Below are 12,251 nucleotides of genomic sequence, written 5' to 3' on the forward strand. Positions count from 1 at the left end.
ATCCACACCCTTAAGCGTTCCTGTCTCTCCACCCGTCCAATACAAACACTCCACTGTTGTTCTGGGCCTCACTCCCTCCTGCCTCCCACTCAGGAAACAAATGTCTTCAGCCTTCTTTAAAGCCTGAGGGCAAGTCCCACTGCCACCCTAGCCTACCAGCAGCCTTCATCCTTTGGTTTTTTCCAAACTTCGACTATAATAGGCAGGTTGTGCTCCAAGCCCAGTCCTGCTCTGCCTCCAGGAAGAAAGATGCTATACAGAGCTGGCACACCACAGAAAGCAGATGCTCAGCCACTCTGCTCCTGTCCCATCCTGGGAGCTTCCTCTCCAGACTTTCCCAGTGCACACATATTGTTGCCTCATTGGGAGGTGATCGAGTGGCCATCGAGGAAGATGGTTTCATCAGAACAGGGCAAATGCTTTTTTACAACTGGAATACAAATTGGTGCCATTAACCAAAAATTAACTCACCTGCATAAATTGGCAGCACCTTCATAGAGAAAACAGTGGTTTGCAAGTGAAAAGGACAAATCCAGCAGAAAAGTGTCAACACCACTGAGGGAGATGTTTAGCAAACTACACCCTTCCCCTCTGACATTCTACCTTGCTCCCCATAGGTTCAAAGGCACTCCCTGCATTCTAACTTTGGTGTGGGCTATAAAAGTATAATACATGGTCTCCACAACATAGTGTGGCACACACCTGTAATCCCAGTGGCTCAGGAGGCTGAGGCAGAAGGATCATGAGTTCAAAGTCAACCTCAGTAACTTAGTGAGGCCCTAAGCAACTTAGTGAGACCCTGTCTCTAAATAAAATACAAAAAAGGGCTGGGGATGTGTCTCAGTGGTTGAGTGCCCCTGGGTTCAATCCCCAGTACCAAAAAAAAAAAAAGAAAAGAAAACTAAATCCTGAAGAACCAACTACAAATACTAGAGAAATTCAAACAAAGGAGGCAGAAACAAAAAGGTGGATCACAGTTGGGGAATCACAGGAAAAGATGGGACAGAAGAGGTGAGAAGGAGAGGAGAGTATAGACATCAGGCAAGGCTCACAGCTGAGCCAAGGCAGGAGAATACTGGGCATTCAGGAGAAGGCAGACTGGGCAAGAGGGATGGGTTTGGGAGCAGGAACAATGAATCATTGTGGATTGAAGCGTCAGTGCTTTGCTTACAAGGGGAATTCCAGACATCAGCCTGGAAGATGGTGCCACACATCTGCTGCTATGGCATGTGCTCTGGGTTGTGCTGCAATGTTGTACATGTGAGGGGCTGACGTGAGAGCCTGTAGGTGTGAGAAGCATTTACTTGGGTACATGTAACCGGACTCATGACTCTGCAGACAAGCACTGTCACTGACCACTGGAGCAACACCACAAGCTCTTGATGGCATTCAAGTGTTTTTGTAACCTACTGAACTACACAGGAACTTTCATTGGGGGCCCATTTCCTCTAGCTCCTAAAATCATACTTGCCCATCTTCACATTTTTTAAATACTCTATTTAAAAATTTGCCAGTCTCATCTCTACCTAAAAGTGATGATTCCTCTTTTTAATCTCTACTGGGGATTCTCATTGATGCCCTGCTAATTCAATCTCCATGTTTAAATTCTACACAAATTGAAATCTGGAGAGGTTGAGTACCTGATGGACATCTGTAAATATTTAATGGTCAACTGAGTTTGTGCAGAAGGCATGAGCCTGAAGCATCACCATCATGATCCCTGAAACAGAACTTCCTTACCAGACTATTCCATTAGGCTACAAGGTTCAGGCCTCTACGAGTTAACTGCCACACCACTGTGCACTGACAGAACAGCAGAATGTGACCCACTGTTCAGCGGTCTTTGGAAATTTTAAAGAATGATCTTGAAGTTCAGGCAGATAACTTTCCATCCAAAATGAAATTTTCCATTTTCTATCATTCAGAAGAGCTATCATCCAAAGCCATATTGCTTCCACCCCTTTCCATTTGTCTAAGGAATCCTACTAGGCTGAAAGTTATAAATCTACTTCAGAAACTGCTCTCTCACAAAGAAAGGAAAAAGAAAGAAAGAAAGCAACAGGAAGGAAAGGTCCCCAAAGAGAAGAGAGACAGAAACCTACCCGTTGGTTATTGGCATTCAGATAAATATTAAATACCATTAGAAGACCCATGATTTTGGCTAATCAATCCAAACATCTAACAAAATTGCCTAGGGTATTTCCCAACTGACATGAGTTTATTTGGTCCATAAATTATAAATTTGAATAGCATTAATCCTAGGTAAACCTAGACCAAGATACTATGAATTATAAAAAATAGGGTTCCTTTTTAGCATCCAAGGAAAATAGAAAAATCTTTTGTCAAATGTCTGTGGTATTCAAATTTTGTCAAATTTGTGGAAAGAGGTCAATTGGTGTCACAAAGACTCATGCTTTATTGAGAGGTTTCCTCTGGTGTTCCCTGATGGTAAGGCGCCTGGCAAGGGCACACAATCTGGCCCACACTGCAGCTATACTACATACTAGTTATGTGACTGGGCAAGTTCCTTAACTGTGGCACCTCTCTTTCCTTACCCATTAAGTGGGGATAATAAAACCTTCCTTGAAGAGTCATTGTGAGGCACAAATGAGGTAGAGTAGATCAAGTACCCTACACCAGAGCATCCTGCTATTCACAAACACGATGTGAATCTGGCAGTGGCAGTGCTTGCCAAGGAAGGCAGAGGGGCTTGCTCCAGCCACCAAGGATGGAGGATCCCAATCCAGAGCCAGATATCTGGATAGTCTGGTCTCTATCCTGCCTCTGAGTAGACACTACCAGACCCAACTTAACCATCTTCTACAGACAACAGTTGGACCATGCATGCACATATTCCTTGCCCCATTGCAGACCATCAGCTGCTTTCAGCACCCCAAGTTCAGGGATCAATGACTTCCCTGGGGTCCAGTATTGCTCTCTGGCTCTGACATCTTTAACTCGCCAAATCTTTAAATAAAGGGCAGAACTAGAAGATACTAAAATGTCCTATTTATGTAGTTCTGCAATTTATCAAGTGTTTGGATTTTAAAGCACTACCTCACTTACTCCTCAGACATGTCACAAAATGAATCTGTGTTGACAGTGGAGACCAAGTACATAATTTACTACTTACAAAGTATATCCTCAGACATTACCTCATTTGGTGCTCACAACAGCCTTGTGACTTATTATGAATGTAAACAAGGAAACTGAGGCTAGAGGCACTCTCTGTGCCAGAGCCTGAATAAACCTCTTCAAATATAGAGGGGAAGGTACCTATCCATGAGAGGGCTTTTGGAGAGCTAGATGGATCCCACCACTCAGCCCTCTCACCAGAAGCTCTGTCAGGACTCTTCCCACCAGAGAGATATAAAAAAATTTATACTCCTCTTAGAAGCTCCCTGGTGACAGAATCAAGATGTCTCTTGCAATTTCTGTGCAAAGTCTAGTTTGCTATGTAGAGTCAATAATAATCACTGATGGATGATATTCATTATAGACCGAGGGAAAGGGACTGTTTTCTAAATTGGAAAAAAAAAAATCCCTGGCTATAATCTACTGGGCATGTTCCATCATCTCACTATTTAGAAGGTTACGTTTTTCTATGTCATTGACAAGAATGAGTGAGCACTTTATTTACATGATTAGAAAAGAGGAAGAAACTGCAGCCAGGGAATTTGGAATCTGAGAAGCTAAAGTTTACAGTGTGAATACAGTGCTGGCCACACAGGGAGCTTAGTGTGTATTCAGGGAAAGCCTCCTAGTGTGGCCAATGGTAGGTACAAGGTATCCAGGCCCCAGGGAAGACCTTGAGAGCAGAGGCCCAGCATATCCAGCAGAGAAAGGGCTCTGTAAATCTTTGCTGAACAAATGAAAATAATGAGCACTGCCCAGCTCTGAGGATTCTAGAGCAATCACATCATACTAGGAATATTGTGGTTTCCTCAACTAAAAGAGGGAGCAGAATAACATGTGCAATATGCTACTAGTGATATTAAAAAAAAGAAAAAATAGAAAAAGGATATGATGCAAACATACATTTGCCGGGCTATGCATGAAATATCCCCCCTACCCCCCCAAAAATATATATATATATATGGTACTAGTGATGTTGATTGCTTCTGGGGAGAAAGGTTTTGCCCTCCTTACCATGATGTATCTGTTGAATTTTATGTCATGTGAATGTTTTACCTGTTCAAAAGTAAAAAGTCTCTCTACAGGACAAAATACTTGGTTTTTCCAATAAATTACTGGTGGCAGGGGGAGAAAAGCAAAGGAAGGAGACCTGTAGTTTAAAAAGAGACATAAATAAGTGGATCCAATCACACACAGGTTGCGATTCTTATCTGAATCTGATTAAAAAAAAAATTAAACTTATGAAGATAAGCAACATTTTTAGACAACTGGAATTTGAACAGTGATTTAAATACTGGATGTTAAAGGAACTATTGTTAATTTTTTAAAATGTAATAACAAATGTTTCATAAAGGAGTCATAATCTTTAGGAGATTTCATGGAAATATTTATACATGAAACTCTATGATGTTTGGGATCGACTGTAAAATAAATATGGGTTGAGGGATGTGGCTAAGAGAATAGAAGAAACTCATCTGGTCGTGAATTGACTATAGTTAAAGCTGGTGATGGGTAAAGGGAACATGGGGGCTCACTGTTTAATTCAGTCTTTTTCTGTATGACTTTAAAATTCTTACAATAAGCCAGGTGCGTGGTGCATGCCTGTAATCTCAGAGGCTCAAGATGCTGAGGAAGGAGGATCACAAGTTCAAAGCCAGCATCAACAATGTAAGGAGGCCTTAAGCAACTCAGCAAGCCTCTGTTTCAAAAACAAAAACCAAAAAACAGTGGGGAGGGATGTGGCTCAGTGGTTAAGTGTCCCTAGGTTCAATCCCTGGAACCCACCCCCCCAAAAAAATTCTCATAATAAAAGCTAATAAATGAATAGATGATTATTTAACAATAGGATAAATAGACTTGGTAGCCACTGAGTTCTGAGCTCCGAATGTTTGGCTGCAGTCAAGCCACCATAGTCTGAGCTATGAGTCACTTGTGGCAAATAAGTTTGGGCAACTGTCAACTACTATCATTCTAATAACTGTTTAGGTCATACAAATATCAATAAGAGAACTTTACTATTCACTTCAAAAATAAATAACTGAAAAGAACTGAAGAAATTACTTTGGGGAGGGTTCCCTTTCATTGGTATGAACAATAAACGCTGCTTGCATGTATACATAGGAGTGATAACTAGCACCTGTTCTCTCGTAAAGCATCTTCCCCAAACCTATACAAGTTCTCCAAATCACTTTACCACTTTCAAGATCTGAGCAAACAAGATCTCACTAAGACAAAAACCAAATGATGTCAACTAACTCTTCATTTCAATTCAACTCATATTTCCACACTGTTCAACACATGGAAAGTAACCATACATGATGCAAATAAGACTGGAAACCTCACAGAGCTTAGATTCCTGCACTGGGGTCTTTCAAATTTAGGTATCAAATGGCCCCTGCTAAGGGGAAAAACTAATCTTGTCAAAACTGCTTGATTAAATTACATTGTATTTGATTCTTAGATTTAAATTGAATTATTTTCATCCAATTATTATTTATCACATTATTTCTTAAACTGTATGAGCCTAAAACTAAAACTTCTTTTAGCACATTTATAATTATGGAGACCAAAGCACATTCACAAATAAACAACTAAAATGACCCAAGCAGTAAAATTCAGATGAAATATATTAATGCAACAAGACTGATGCCATTTTTCAGGTCTGAAATGCCTGCCAGCATCATCCAGTGTCAGTGTGGTCCCACCCGCTCCTGGGCAGGTCCTATGAGAGTTTACACTACACCTGACATAGGTGTGATGACTATTCTCATGCTATCTTTCTCAGCTGGGACAGCTGCCATGGCCTTCATCCCCACAGTGCTGAGAGCTATCATTTGGCTTCACTGGATGCTACTGCCTCTTTTCTTTACTAAACCCATCTCTATATTTTTCTCTATACTGAGACTAACCTGGCTCCAACTCATCAGAAATTCATTTACAATTGGGGGGCACTGAGGCTATGAGGGTGGACTGATATAATTAGATATTCTAATTTTCTAGGATAGGCCTTGAAAATATGTCCAACTATCATTAACATGAAACCCAAAAAACCAAGTGTTCTTCACTTAATGGGAACTCTAGGAATCTCAAGAACACATCCTGGAGCCAGGTGCAGTGGCACAAGCCTGTAATCCCAGTGACTTGGGAGGCTGAGGCAGGAGGATCGAAAAGTTTGAGACCAGCCTCAGCAACTTAGTGAGACCATGTCTCAAAAATAAAAATGGGCTGGGTATAGCTCAGTTGGTAGAGTGCTTGCCTCATATGCACAAGGCCCTGGGGATGTGGCTCAGTGGTTAAGCACTGCTGGGTTCAATCCCTGGTACCAAAAACAAAACAAAAAAACACCATATCCTGGACCCGGTTTGGAAATTCTTAGCACAAGGTGAGTGTGCTTCAGGAAGACAGCCTCATGCCAGGGACCTGAATGAGAAATCACTCTTAATCTAAGAAAGAATTTAAGCCATCACCTGACATGCTAAATCATGGGTTTAACTGGTTTAAGCTCACTTGAAAAGAACCAAAATGTAAACATGGCCAAAGGGCCTTACTTAAATCCAGGGAGTCTCTGAGGTCCCTCCTCAGCCTCCTCCTTAAGAACTACAACATGACACTTTACACATGAACAATCAGGACAATTCCCAATGTTAGCTCATATCAATACAACATGCTATAACTGCATATCAAGATTGTAGGGGTCTGCACCACCCAGAGTTTGAGACACAAAACCCCCCACCCTGTGATGCTGCTGGTGGGTTAGCTGGATTCAATGAGTGGGCTGACTTCCTAACAAGACACTAGCAGGCATTAAGGAAACTGAGAAACTAGAACTGCTCCTACAATAGAATCTTCTACTTCAGGCCTTCCCAAATGTCACAGTTTAATGACCATTAACTCAATCTTTTTATCAAGCTATCTGTGCTCTTTATCCTAAGATATTGACCTCAGGACATTTTTTGGCAGGGGTGTGGGGGGTGGTTACTGGGGATTTAACCCAGGGGTACTTCATAGTACATCCCCAGCCCTTTTTTATTTTTTATTTTGAGACAAGGCCTCACTAAGTTGCTGAGTCTGGCCTTCAATTTGTGATCCTCCTCTCTCAGCCTCCTGCGTTACTGGGATTACACACATGTACCATGTGCCCAGTTAGGGCCTTTGTATTGCTGTATTTGAAAAAAAAATTAAAATTTTGGCAATCCTCTGTTGAATTTCCTGATTTTTGTTCTTCACTGCCTGTGACTAAAGTAAATGTAAATATGTAAAAAAAAAAAAAGTACATAGAGGGCTGGGGTTGTGGCTCAGCAGTAGAGCACTCACCTAGTACATGTGAGGTCCAGGGTTGGTCTTCAGCACCACATAAAAATAAATAAAATAAAGGTATTGTGTTCGACTGCAACTAAAAAAGAAATATTAAAAATAAAGTGCATAGATGGAGCAACTTTTTAAAGCTTTTATCTATCTCTTTTATCCAGGCAAGATTAGAAAATACTTAACTGATAACACTACCTCCCTCTCCTCACACTACACAACACAGTGTCTGAAGGATAACGTGGTCACCAACAATGAGCAAAGACCAAGAAATAAAGCCTCTAGATTAGCTGGCTGACTAACATCTTGACCATTAAATTTCAAGGTGACTCTAAATCAGACTTGGAGGTAAATAAAAGCAGGATGAAGGTTAAGGCACTTTCAAAGAAAAGAGAAAACGAACACCCACAAGCAAAATCTGGGAACCACAGAAAACCATATTTAAATCAGCGTGGTTATTTAAAACAAACATAACTATAGAAAATTCAAATATGAAGAACCTGAAAACTCTCTTGTAGAGTCAATATCAGTGAAAGCTTTTGCTAGCAAGGCTGGTTTGAGTAAGACCTTGGCAGTGGTCAAGTGATTTGGAGATCTTTGGAAATATCTCCAAGGATGGCAACAAAAATCAGATACAGGTTTAGGAAAGATGCTTCACAGAGGAACAGGTGCAACAGCTGGTAATTTAACTGGGTACTTAATAACACTTCCCAAACAGGAAGTCCAGTGATGAAGGGCAAGGTTCCTCTCTGATACTCAAAGGTGAGGACAAACACCGTGGATGCTACAGTGCAGGATAAAGGGTCAGACACAACAGAGATGCTGGACATGTGCATTAGGGAAGCCAAGAGACTTCTCTGGAGACCAGAGAGAAAAGCAGCAAACTTTCCCTGGCAATTCCAGTACATTCTGCCCAGAGATCAAGATGGAGGGCTCAAAGTCTAATGCATTGCTCATTCTCCAACGCCCCTTCTCTCCCTTCACAGGGTAACACTGCAGAGAAACCTTCTACCTCATTCAGCCTCTTCTCAGGTTTAGGGCTATGGAACATAGAGAAGAAAAATATTTGTCCCCAACTCACCACAAAATGCTTTAAAATCTCCATTTGAAGCTACAGCCAAAATAAGACTGGTTCTCAACATCCTCAGAAGCAGAAAACAAGATACTGCAAATAAACAGCCTTCATAAAAAAAAGCGACGTGGAAGCTCTTTTCATATAGCCAAGAAATATTGAGTGAATAAAAGCAGGGCTCTAGGGGCTGGGGGTGTGGCTCAAGCGGTAGCACGCCCGCCTGGCATGCGTGCGGCCCAGGTTCGATCCTCAGCACCACATACAAACAAAGATGTTGTGTCTGCCGAAAAAAAACTAAAATAAATAAATAAATATTAAAAAAAAAAAAGCAGGGATCTAAATAGTACGCATATAGTGCACCACCACTCGCCTAAAAAGGATGGGGAGCGCAGAACGTTCACGGTGAACTTGCACTAGATATATAAAATATATTAGATGTGCATGGACTACCTCTGGAGGATGAAGAAATTAGTAACATCGGTTGCCTCTGAAGAGAGAAACCAGGTGGCAGGGATCAGAGTGGACCGAGACATATTTACTATACAACTTTTTGTGCCTTTCAAATATTTTCTTTCCTCACATACCTATTTTGAATTAAAAATATTAAAAATAGTTTTAAATTTAAAATAAAATCAATTTAAGAACAAAATAGTCTTTTTGCAACAAAGCAAATACTGCTGTTAATCTGGTTAATTGTGTTCCTGGCACACAGCAGATGCTCAACTTGTTGAACTTAATGAACTGCCACTTGAAAACAAAAGAAAATCAGAAACCTGGCAAACCCAAGGCCATCCATGTTCTAACTACTTAACTACTCAAAAGAACAGAGAATGGGTCCCAGTGTAACAGCAGGGCTCCTCATCTGTCCACAGCAGCCATTTAATAAACAGAAAAGATTTAATCCCCAAACCAAGACAACAAAAGCTCACATGCGCAGATGCACAAATGATCCTTAAGGGAAATAATGTCAGCATCTATAGACTATTAATATAGAAATGGGGGCTTAGAATGTGGCTCAGTGGTAGAGTGCTTGTCCAGCATGCATGAGGCCTTAGGTTGGATCCCTAGCACCACCAGAAAACAAACAAAGAAACAACAACGACAACAACAACAAAATGGAAGCACAGAGGTTAAAAATGGCCTTATTCATGCACTGATCAAAAATGCTGGACCAAGAAAAGCTGCTGTAAAATTCTAACAACAAACCACATCAAGAGACTCTGTACTTCCAGTGCTCTGTTCCTGGGGACAGCTCAGCCCAACATGAAACAGGAATGCTAGAATACCTCATGTCCCATGTCATCTACATTTTTAAACTCGTCAAGGAAGGTTCAAAATCCACTATCCAATAAAATCAGAATATTGTAAGCAGAAATTCGGCCACAAGGAATTCCATTATATTGGAAGTGTCTCTCTTGCCAGGGCTTTTCACACAGTAGGATTTTAGGCCAAAAACTAAGACAGACTCTTCCTGTCTTCCATAGGAAATTGTGCTGTGCTGTGCTCTGGGCAGGAAGGATCTCTGGCAAGGGTGGTGGGAACCCACTGTAGGGTATGTGGGCCTGCCAGAGATCAATAAGAGAAAGGTATTAGTGAATGAAGCAAGGAATATGGTGAACAAGAAGCCCTTCCACTACAATGTGCTGAGGAAAGAGCAAGATAGAAAGAAATGAAATGGCCAAGTGCTAGAATATCAAAGCTCCAGAGAAATAATGCAAAAGAAATTGCTAATCAATGGACAGTAGTTGTATTGGGTTCAGTTAAGAAAACAGGTCAAAACAGAGAAGAGAAAAAAAATTAAAAAACAAAATGACAGTGGGCTGGGGTTGTGGCTCAGTTGGCAGAGCACTCGCCTAGCATGTGATAGGCAATGGGTTCGATCCTCAGCACCACATAAAGTAAAATAAAGACATTGTGTCCCCCTAAAACTAAAAAATAAATATTAAAAAAAAACCAAGGTGATAGACATCTTTCCATTAAAAAGAAATGAGCTGGTAAACTGAGGGTACCCATTTGTCAAAATCATGAAGAACACAGAGGGGAAAGAAAATGAAAGTAAAAAGGGGCTGAAACAAGAGGGAAAAGACCACAGATTGAATTTGCCCTCTGGTTAATTTCAAGTCCTTGAAAAGAACAGGAAAAATGCAGATAAACCAGTGAACAAGCTACATTACCAGCAAGAATCCATCTCATACTTCGTCTCTGCCAGGTCATGCGGGTACTGCTGCTGCTCCCCCTACTCAAATGACTAAGGAACTTGCATAAATGCATTTGACACTCAATCCCTGAACTTCCAAAAAGCACTTAATACAGTGGTTCATGAAATCTTAATCTAGAAATGTTCAGCCATTTATAATCAAGCTGCATCATACCGACAGTCAGAGAGGAAGGCTGAACAGAGGGACTCTATACGTGAAAGGACTCCATGGAGATTGGCATCATCAGGGACTTTGCCACTTTGACAGATTCCCTCCCACCCCCTTTAAAGATAATAAAGACTTGGCATCTAAGAAGAGTGTAATTACAAGAGAGAAACTGAATTATCTGAGTCAATGAAAGAAAAACACGTAAGATAAAAATGCATGGAAATCCCTGCACATGTCTATGATAAAATGAAATTTGGAATATGTTTAAAAAATAAGTGGTGGGATGGGTTGGAATTAGCTCCTGATAGAAAATACTGAGTGGTAGATACGAAGAAAAATTGTACAAAGGGACATCAAAACATTCTATTTAGCAAATCTATAGAAGCTACTGTGTGCCAGGCACTGTTCTAAATGCATCCAATATAAATCATGCACTTCTTAAAACAATCTTCTAACCTAAACAACATTATTTTCTTGTGTCATAAGTGAGGAGACAGGCATGGAGAGGTTAAGGAACTTACCCCAAGTCACACAGCTACTAAGAGGCAAAGCTAAGATTCAAACCCAGGCACTCAGCCACCAGATCTGTGCTCCTAATCTCCCTGGTCTCCCCTAGAACTTAGAGAATGAAAGAACTAGGCTAGGAATGAAATGCAAGTCATGCACTGGCTAGATCTTAGGTCTATAACTCAACCCTTAGTCATGGCTCTCTGATGACCAGCCAGCCTGGTGATTGCCACAGGTCTGTTTTCTCATCAGCACATTGAGGAGACTGAATTAGATGAGCTCCATCAAGTTCATGCTGGTAATCAGCAGTATGTGGACTAGTGTGTTTTTTGCTTTGGCTATTCAACCAAATTCATTCTCAAGCAGGCAGCAAGTTTTATAAGATTGTTCCTCTGCCTCCTGACCTTCAGATGATTATGTCCTCTCTATTCAGGCAAATGACAGAAGGTAGTAAAGGAGCAAAATAAATCGTTTCTCTTTTAGACTCTGCTTAATATGATTATAACCAAATGGTCCATGAAAAGCTCTGGGCACAGATCATATTAACTCTGCTAGACCTGCAATCTCAGGTCCTCTCCTAAGCCTGTTCTGGAAGCTGCCTCTGGATTTGGTTACTGGAATGCAAGTGAAACTGACATTTGGAGGTGGAACAATCAAGAGAGAGGAATTAGACTAAATCCATAATAGTTCAAATTAGGGAATTTCATAGTAGAGAAGTAAACCATTTGGTTATTTATATTTTGGTAAATCTTTTCATATAATCCATTCTCTTTGCTTATACCAACTCTCGAGAGCTGAAACCTCAAAATTCATTATGGGTAAATTCAACACCCACTTTGAACCTACTGGTCCCCCTTAAGTATCCT

General features: G+C 40.9%; 1 protein-coding gene across 1 annotated transcript in view; it reads right to left on the reverse strand.

The window, feature by feature from the left end:
• Abhd2 (abhydrolase domain containing 2, acylglycerol lipase) overlaps positions 1–12,251 on the reverse strand; it is a 102,562-nt gene that overhangs the window by 89,376 nt on the left and 935 nt on the right. The window lies entirely within an intron of this gene.

The sequence above is a fragment of the Marmota flaviventris genome, chromosome 2, assembly GCF_047511675.1.
Source record: "Marmota flaviventris isolate mMarFla1 chromosome 2, mMarFla1.hap1, whole genome shotgun sequence".
In the NCBI taxonomy this organism is placed as follows: domain Eukaryota; kingdom Metazoa; phylum Chordata; class Mammalia; order Rodentia; family Sciuridae; genus Marmota; species Marmota flaviventris.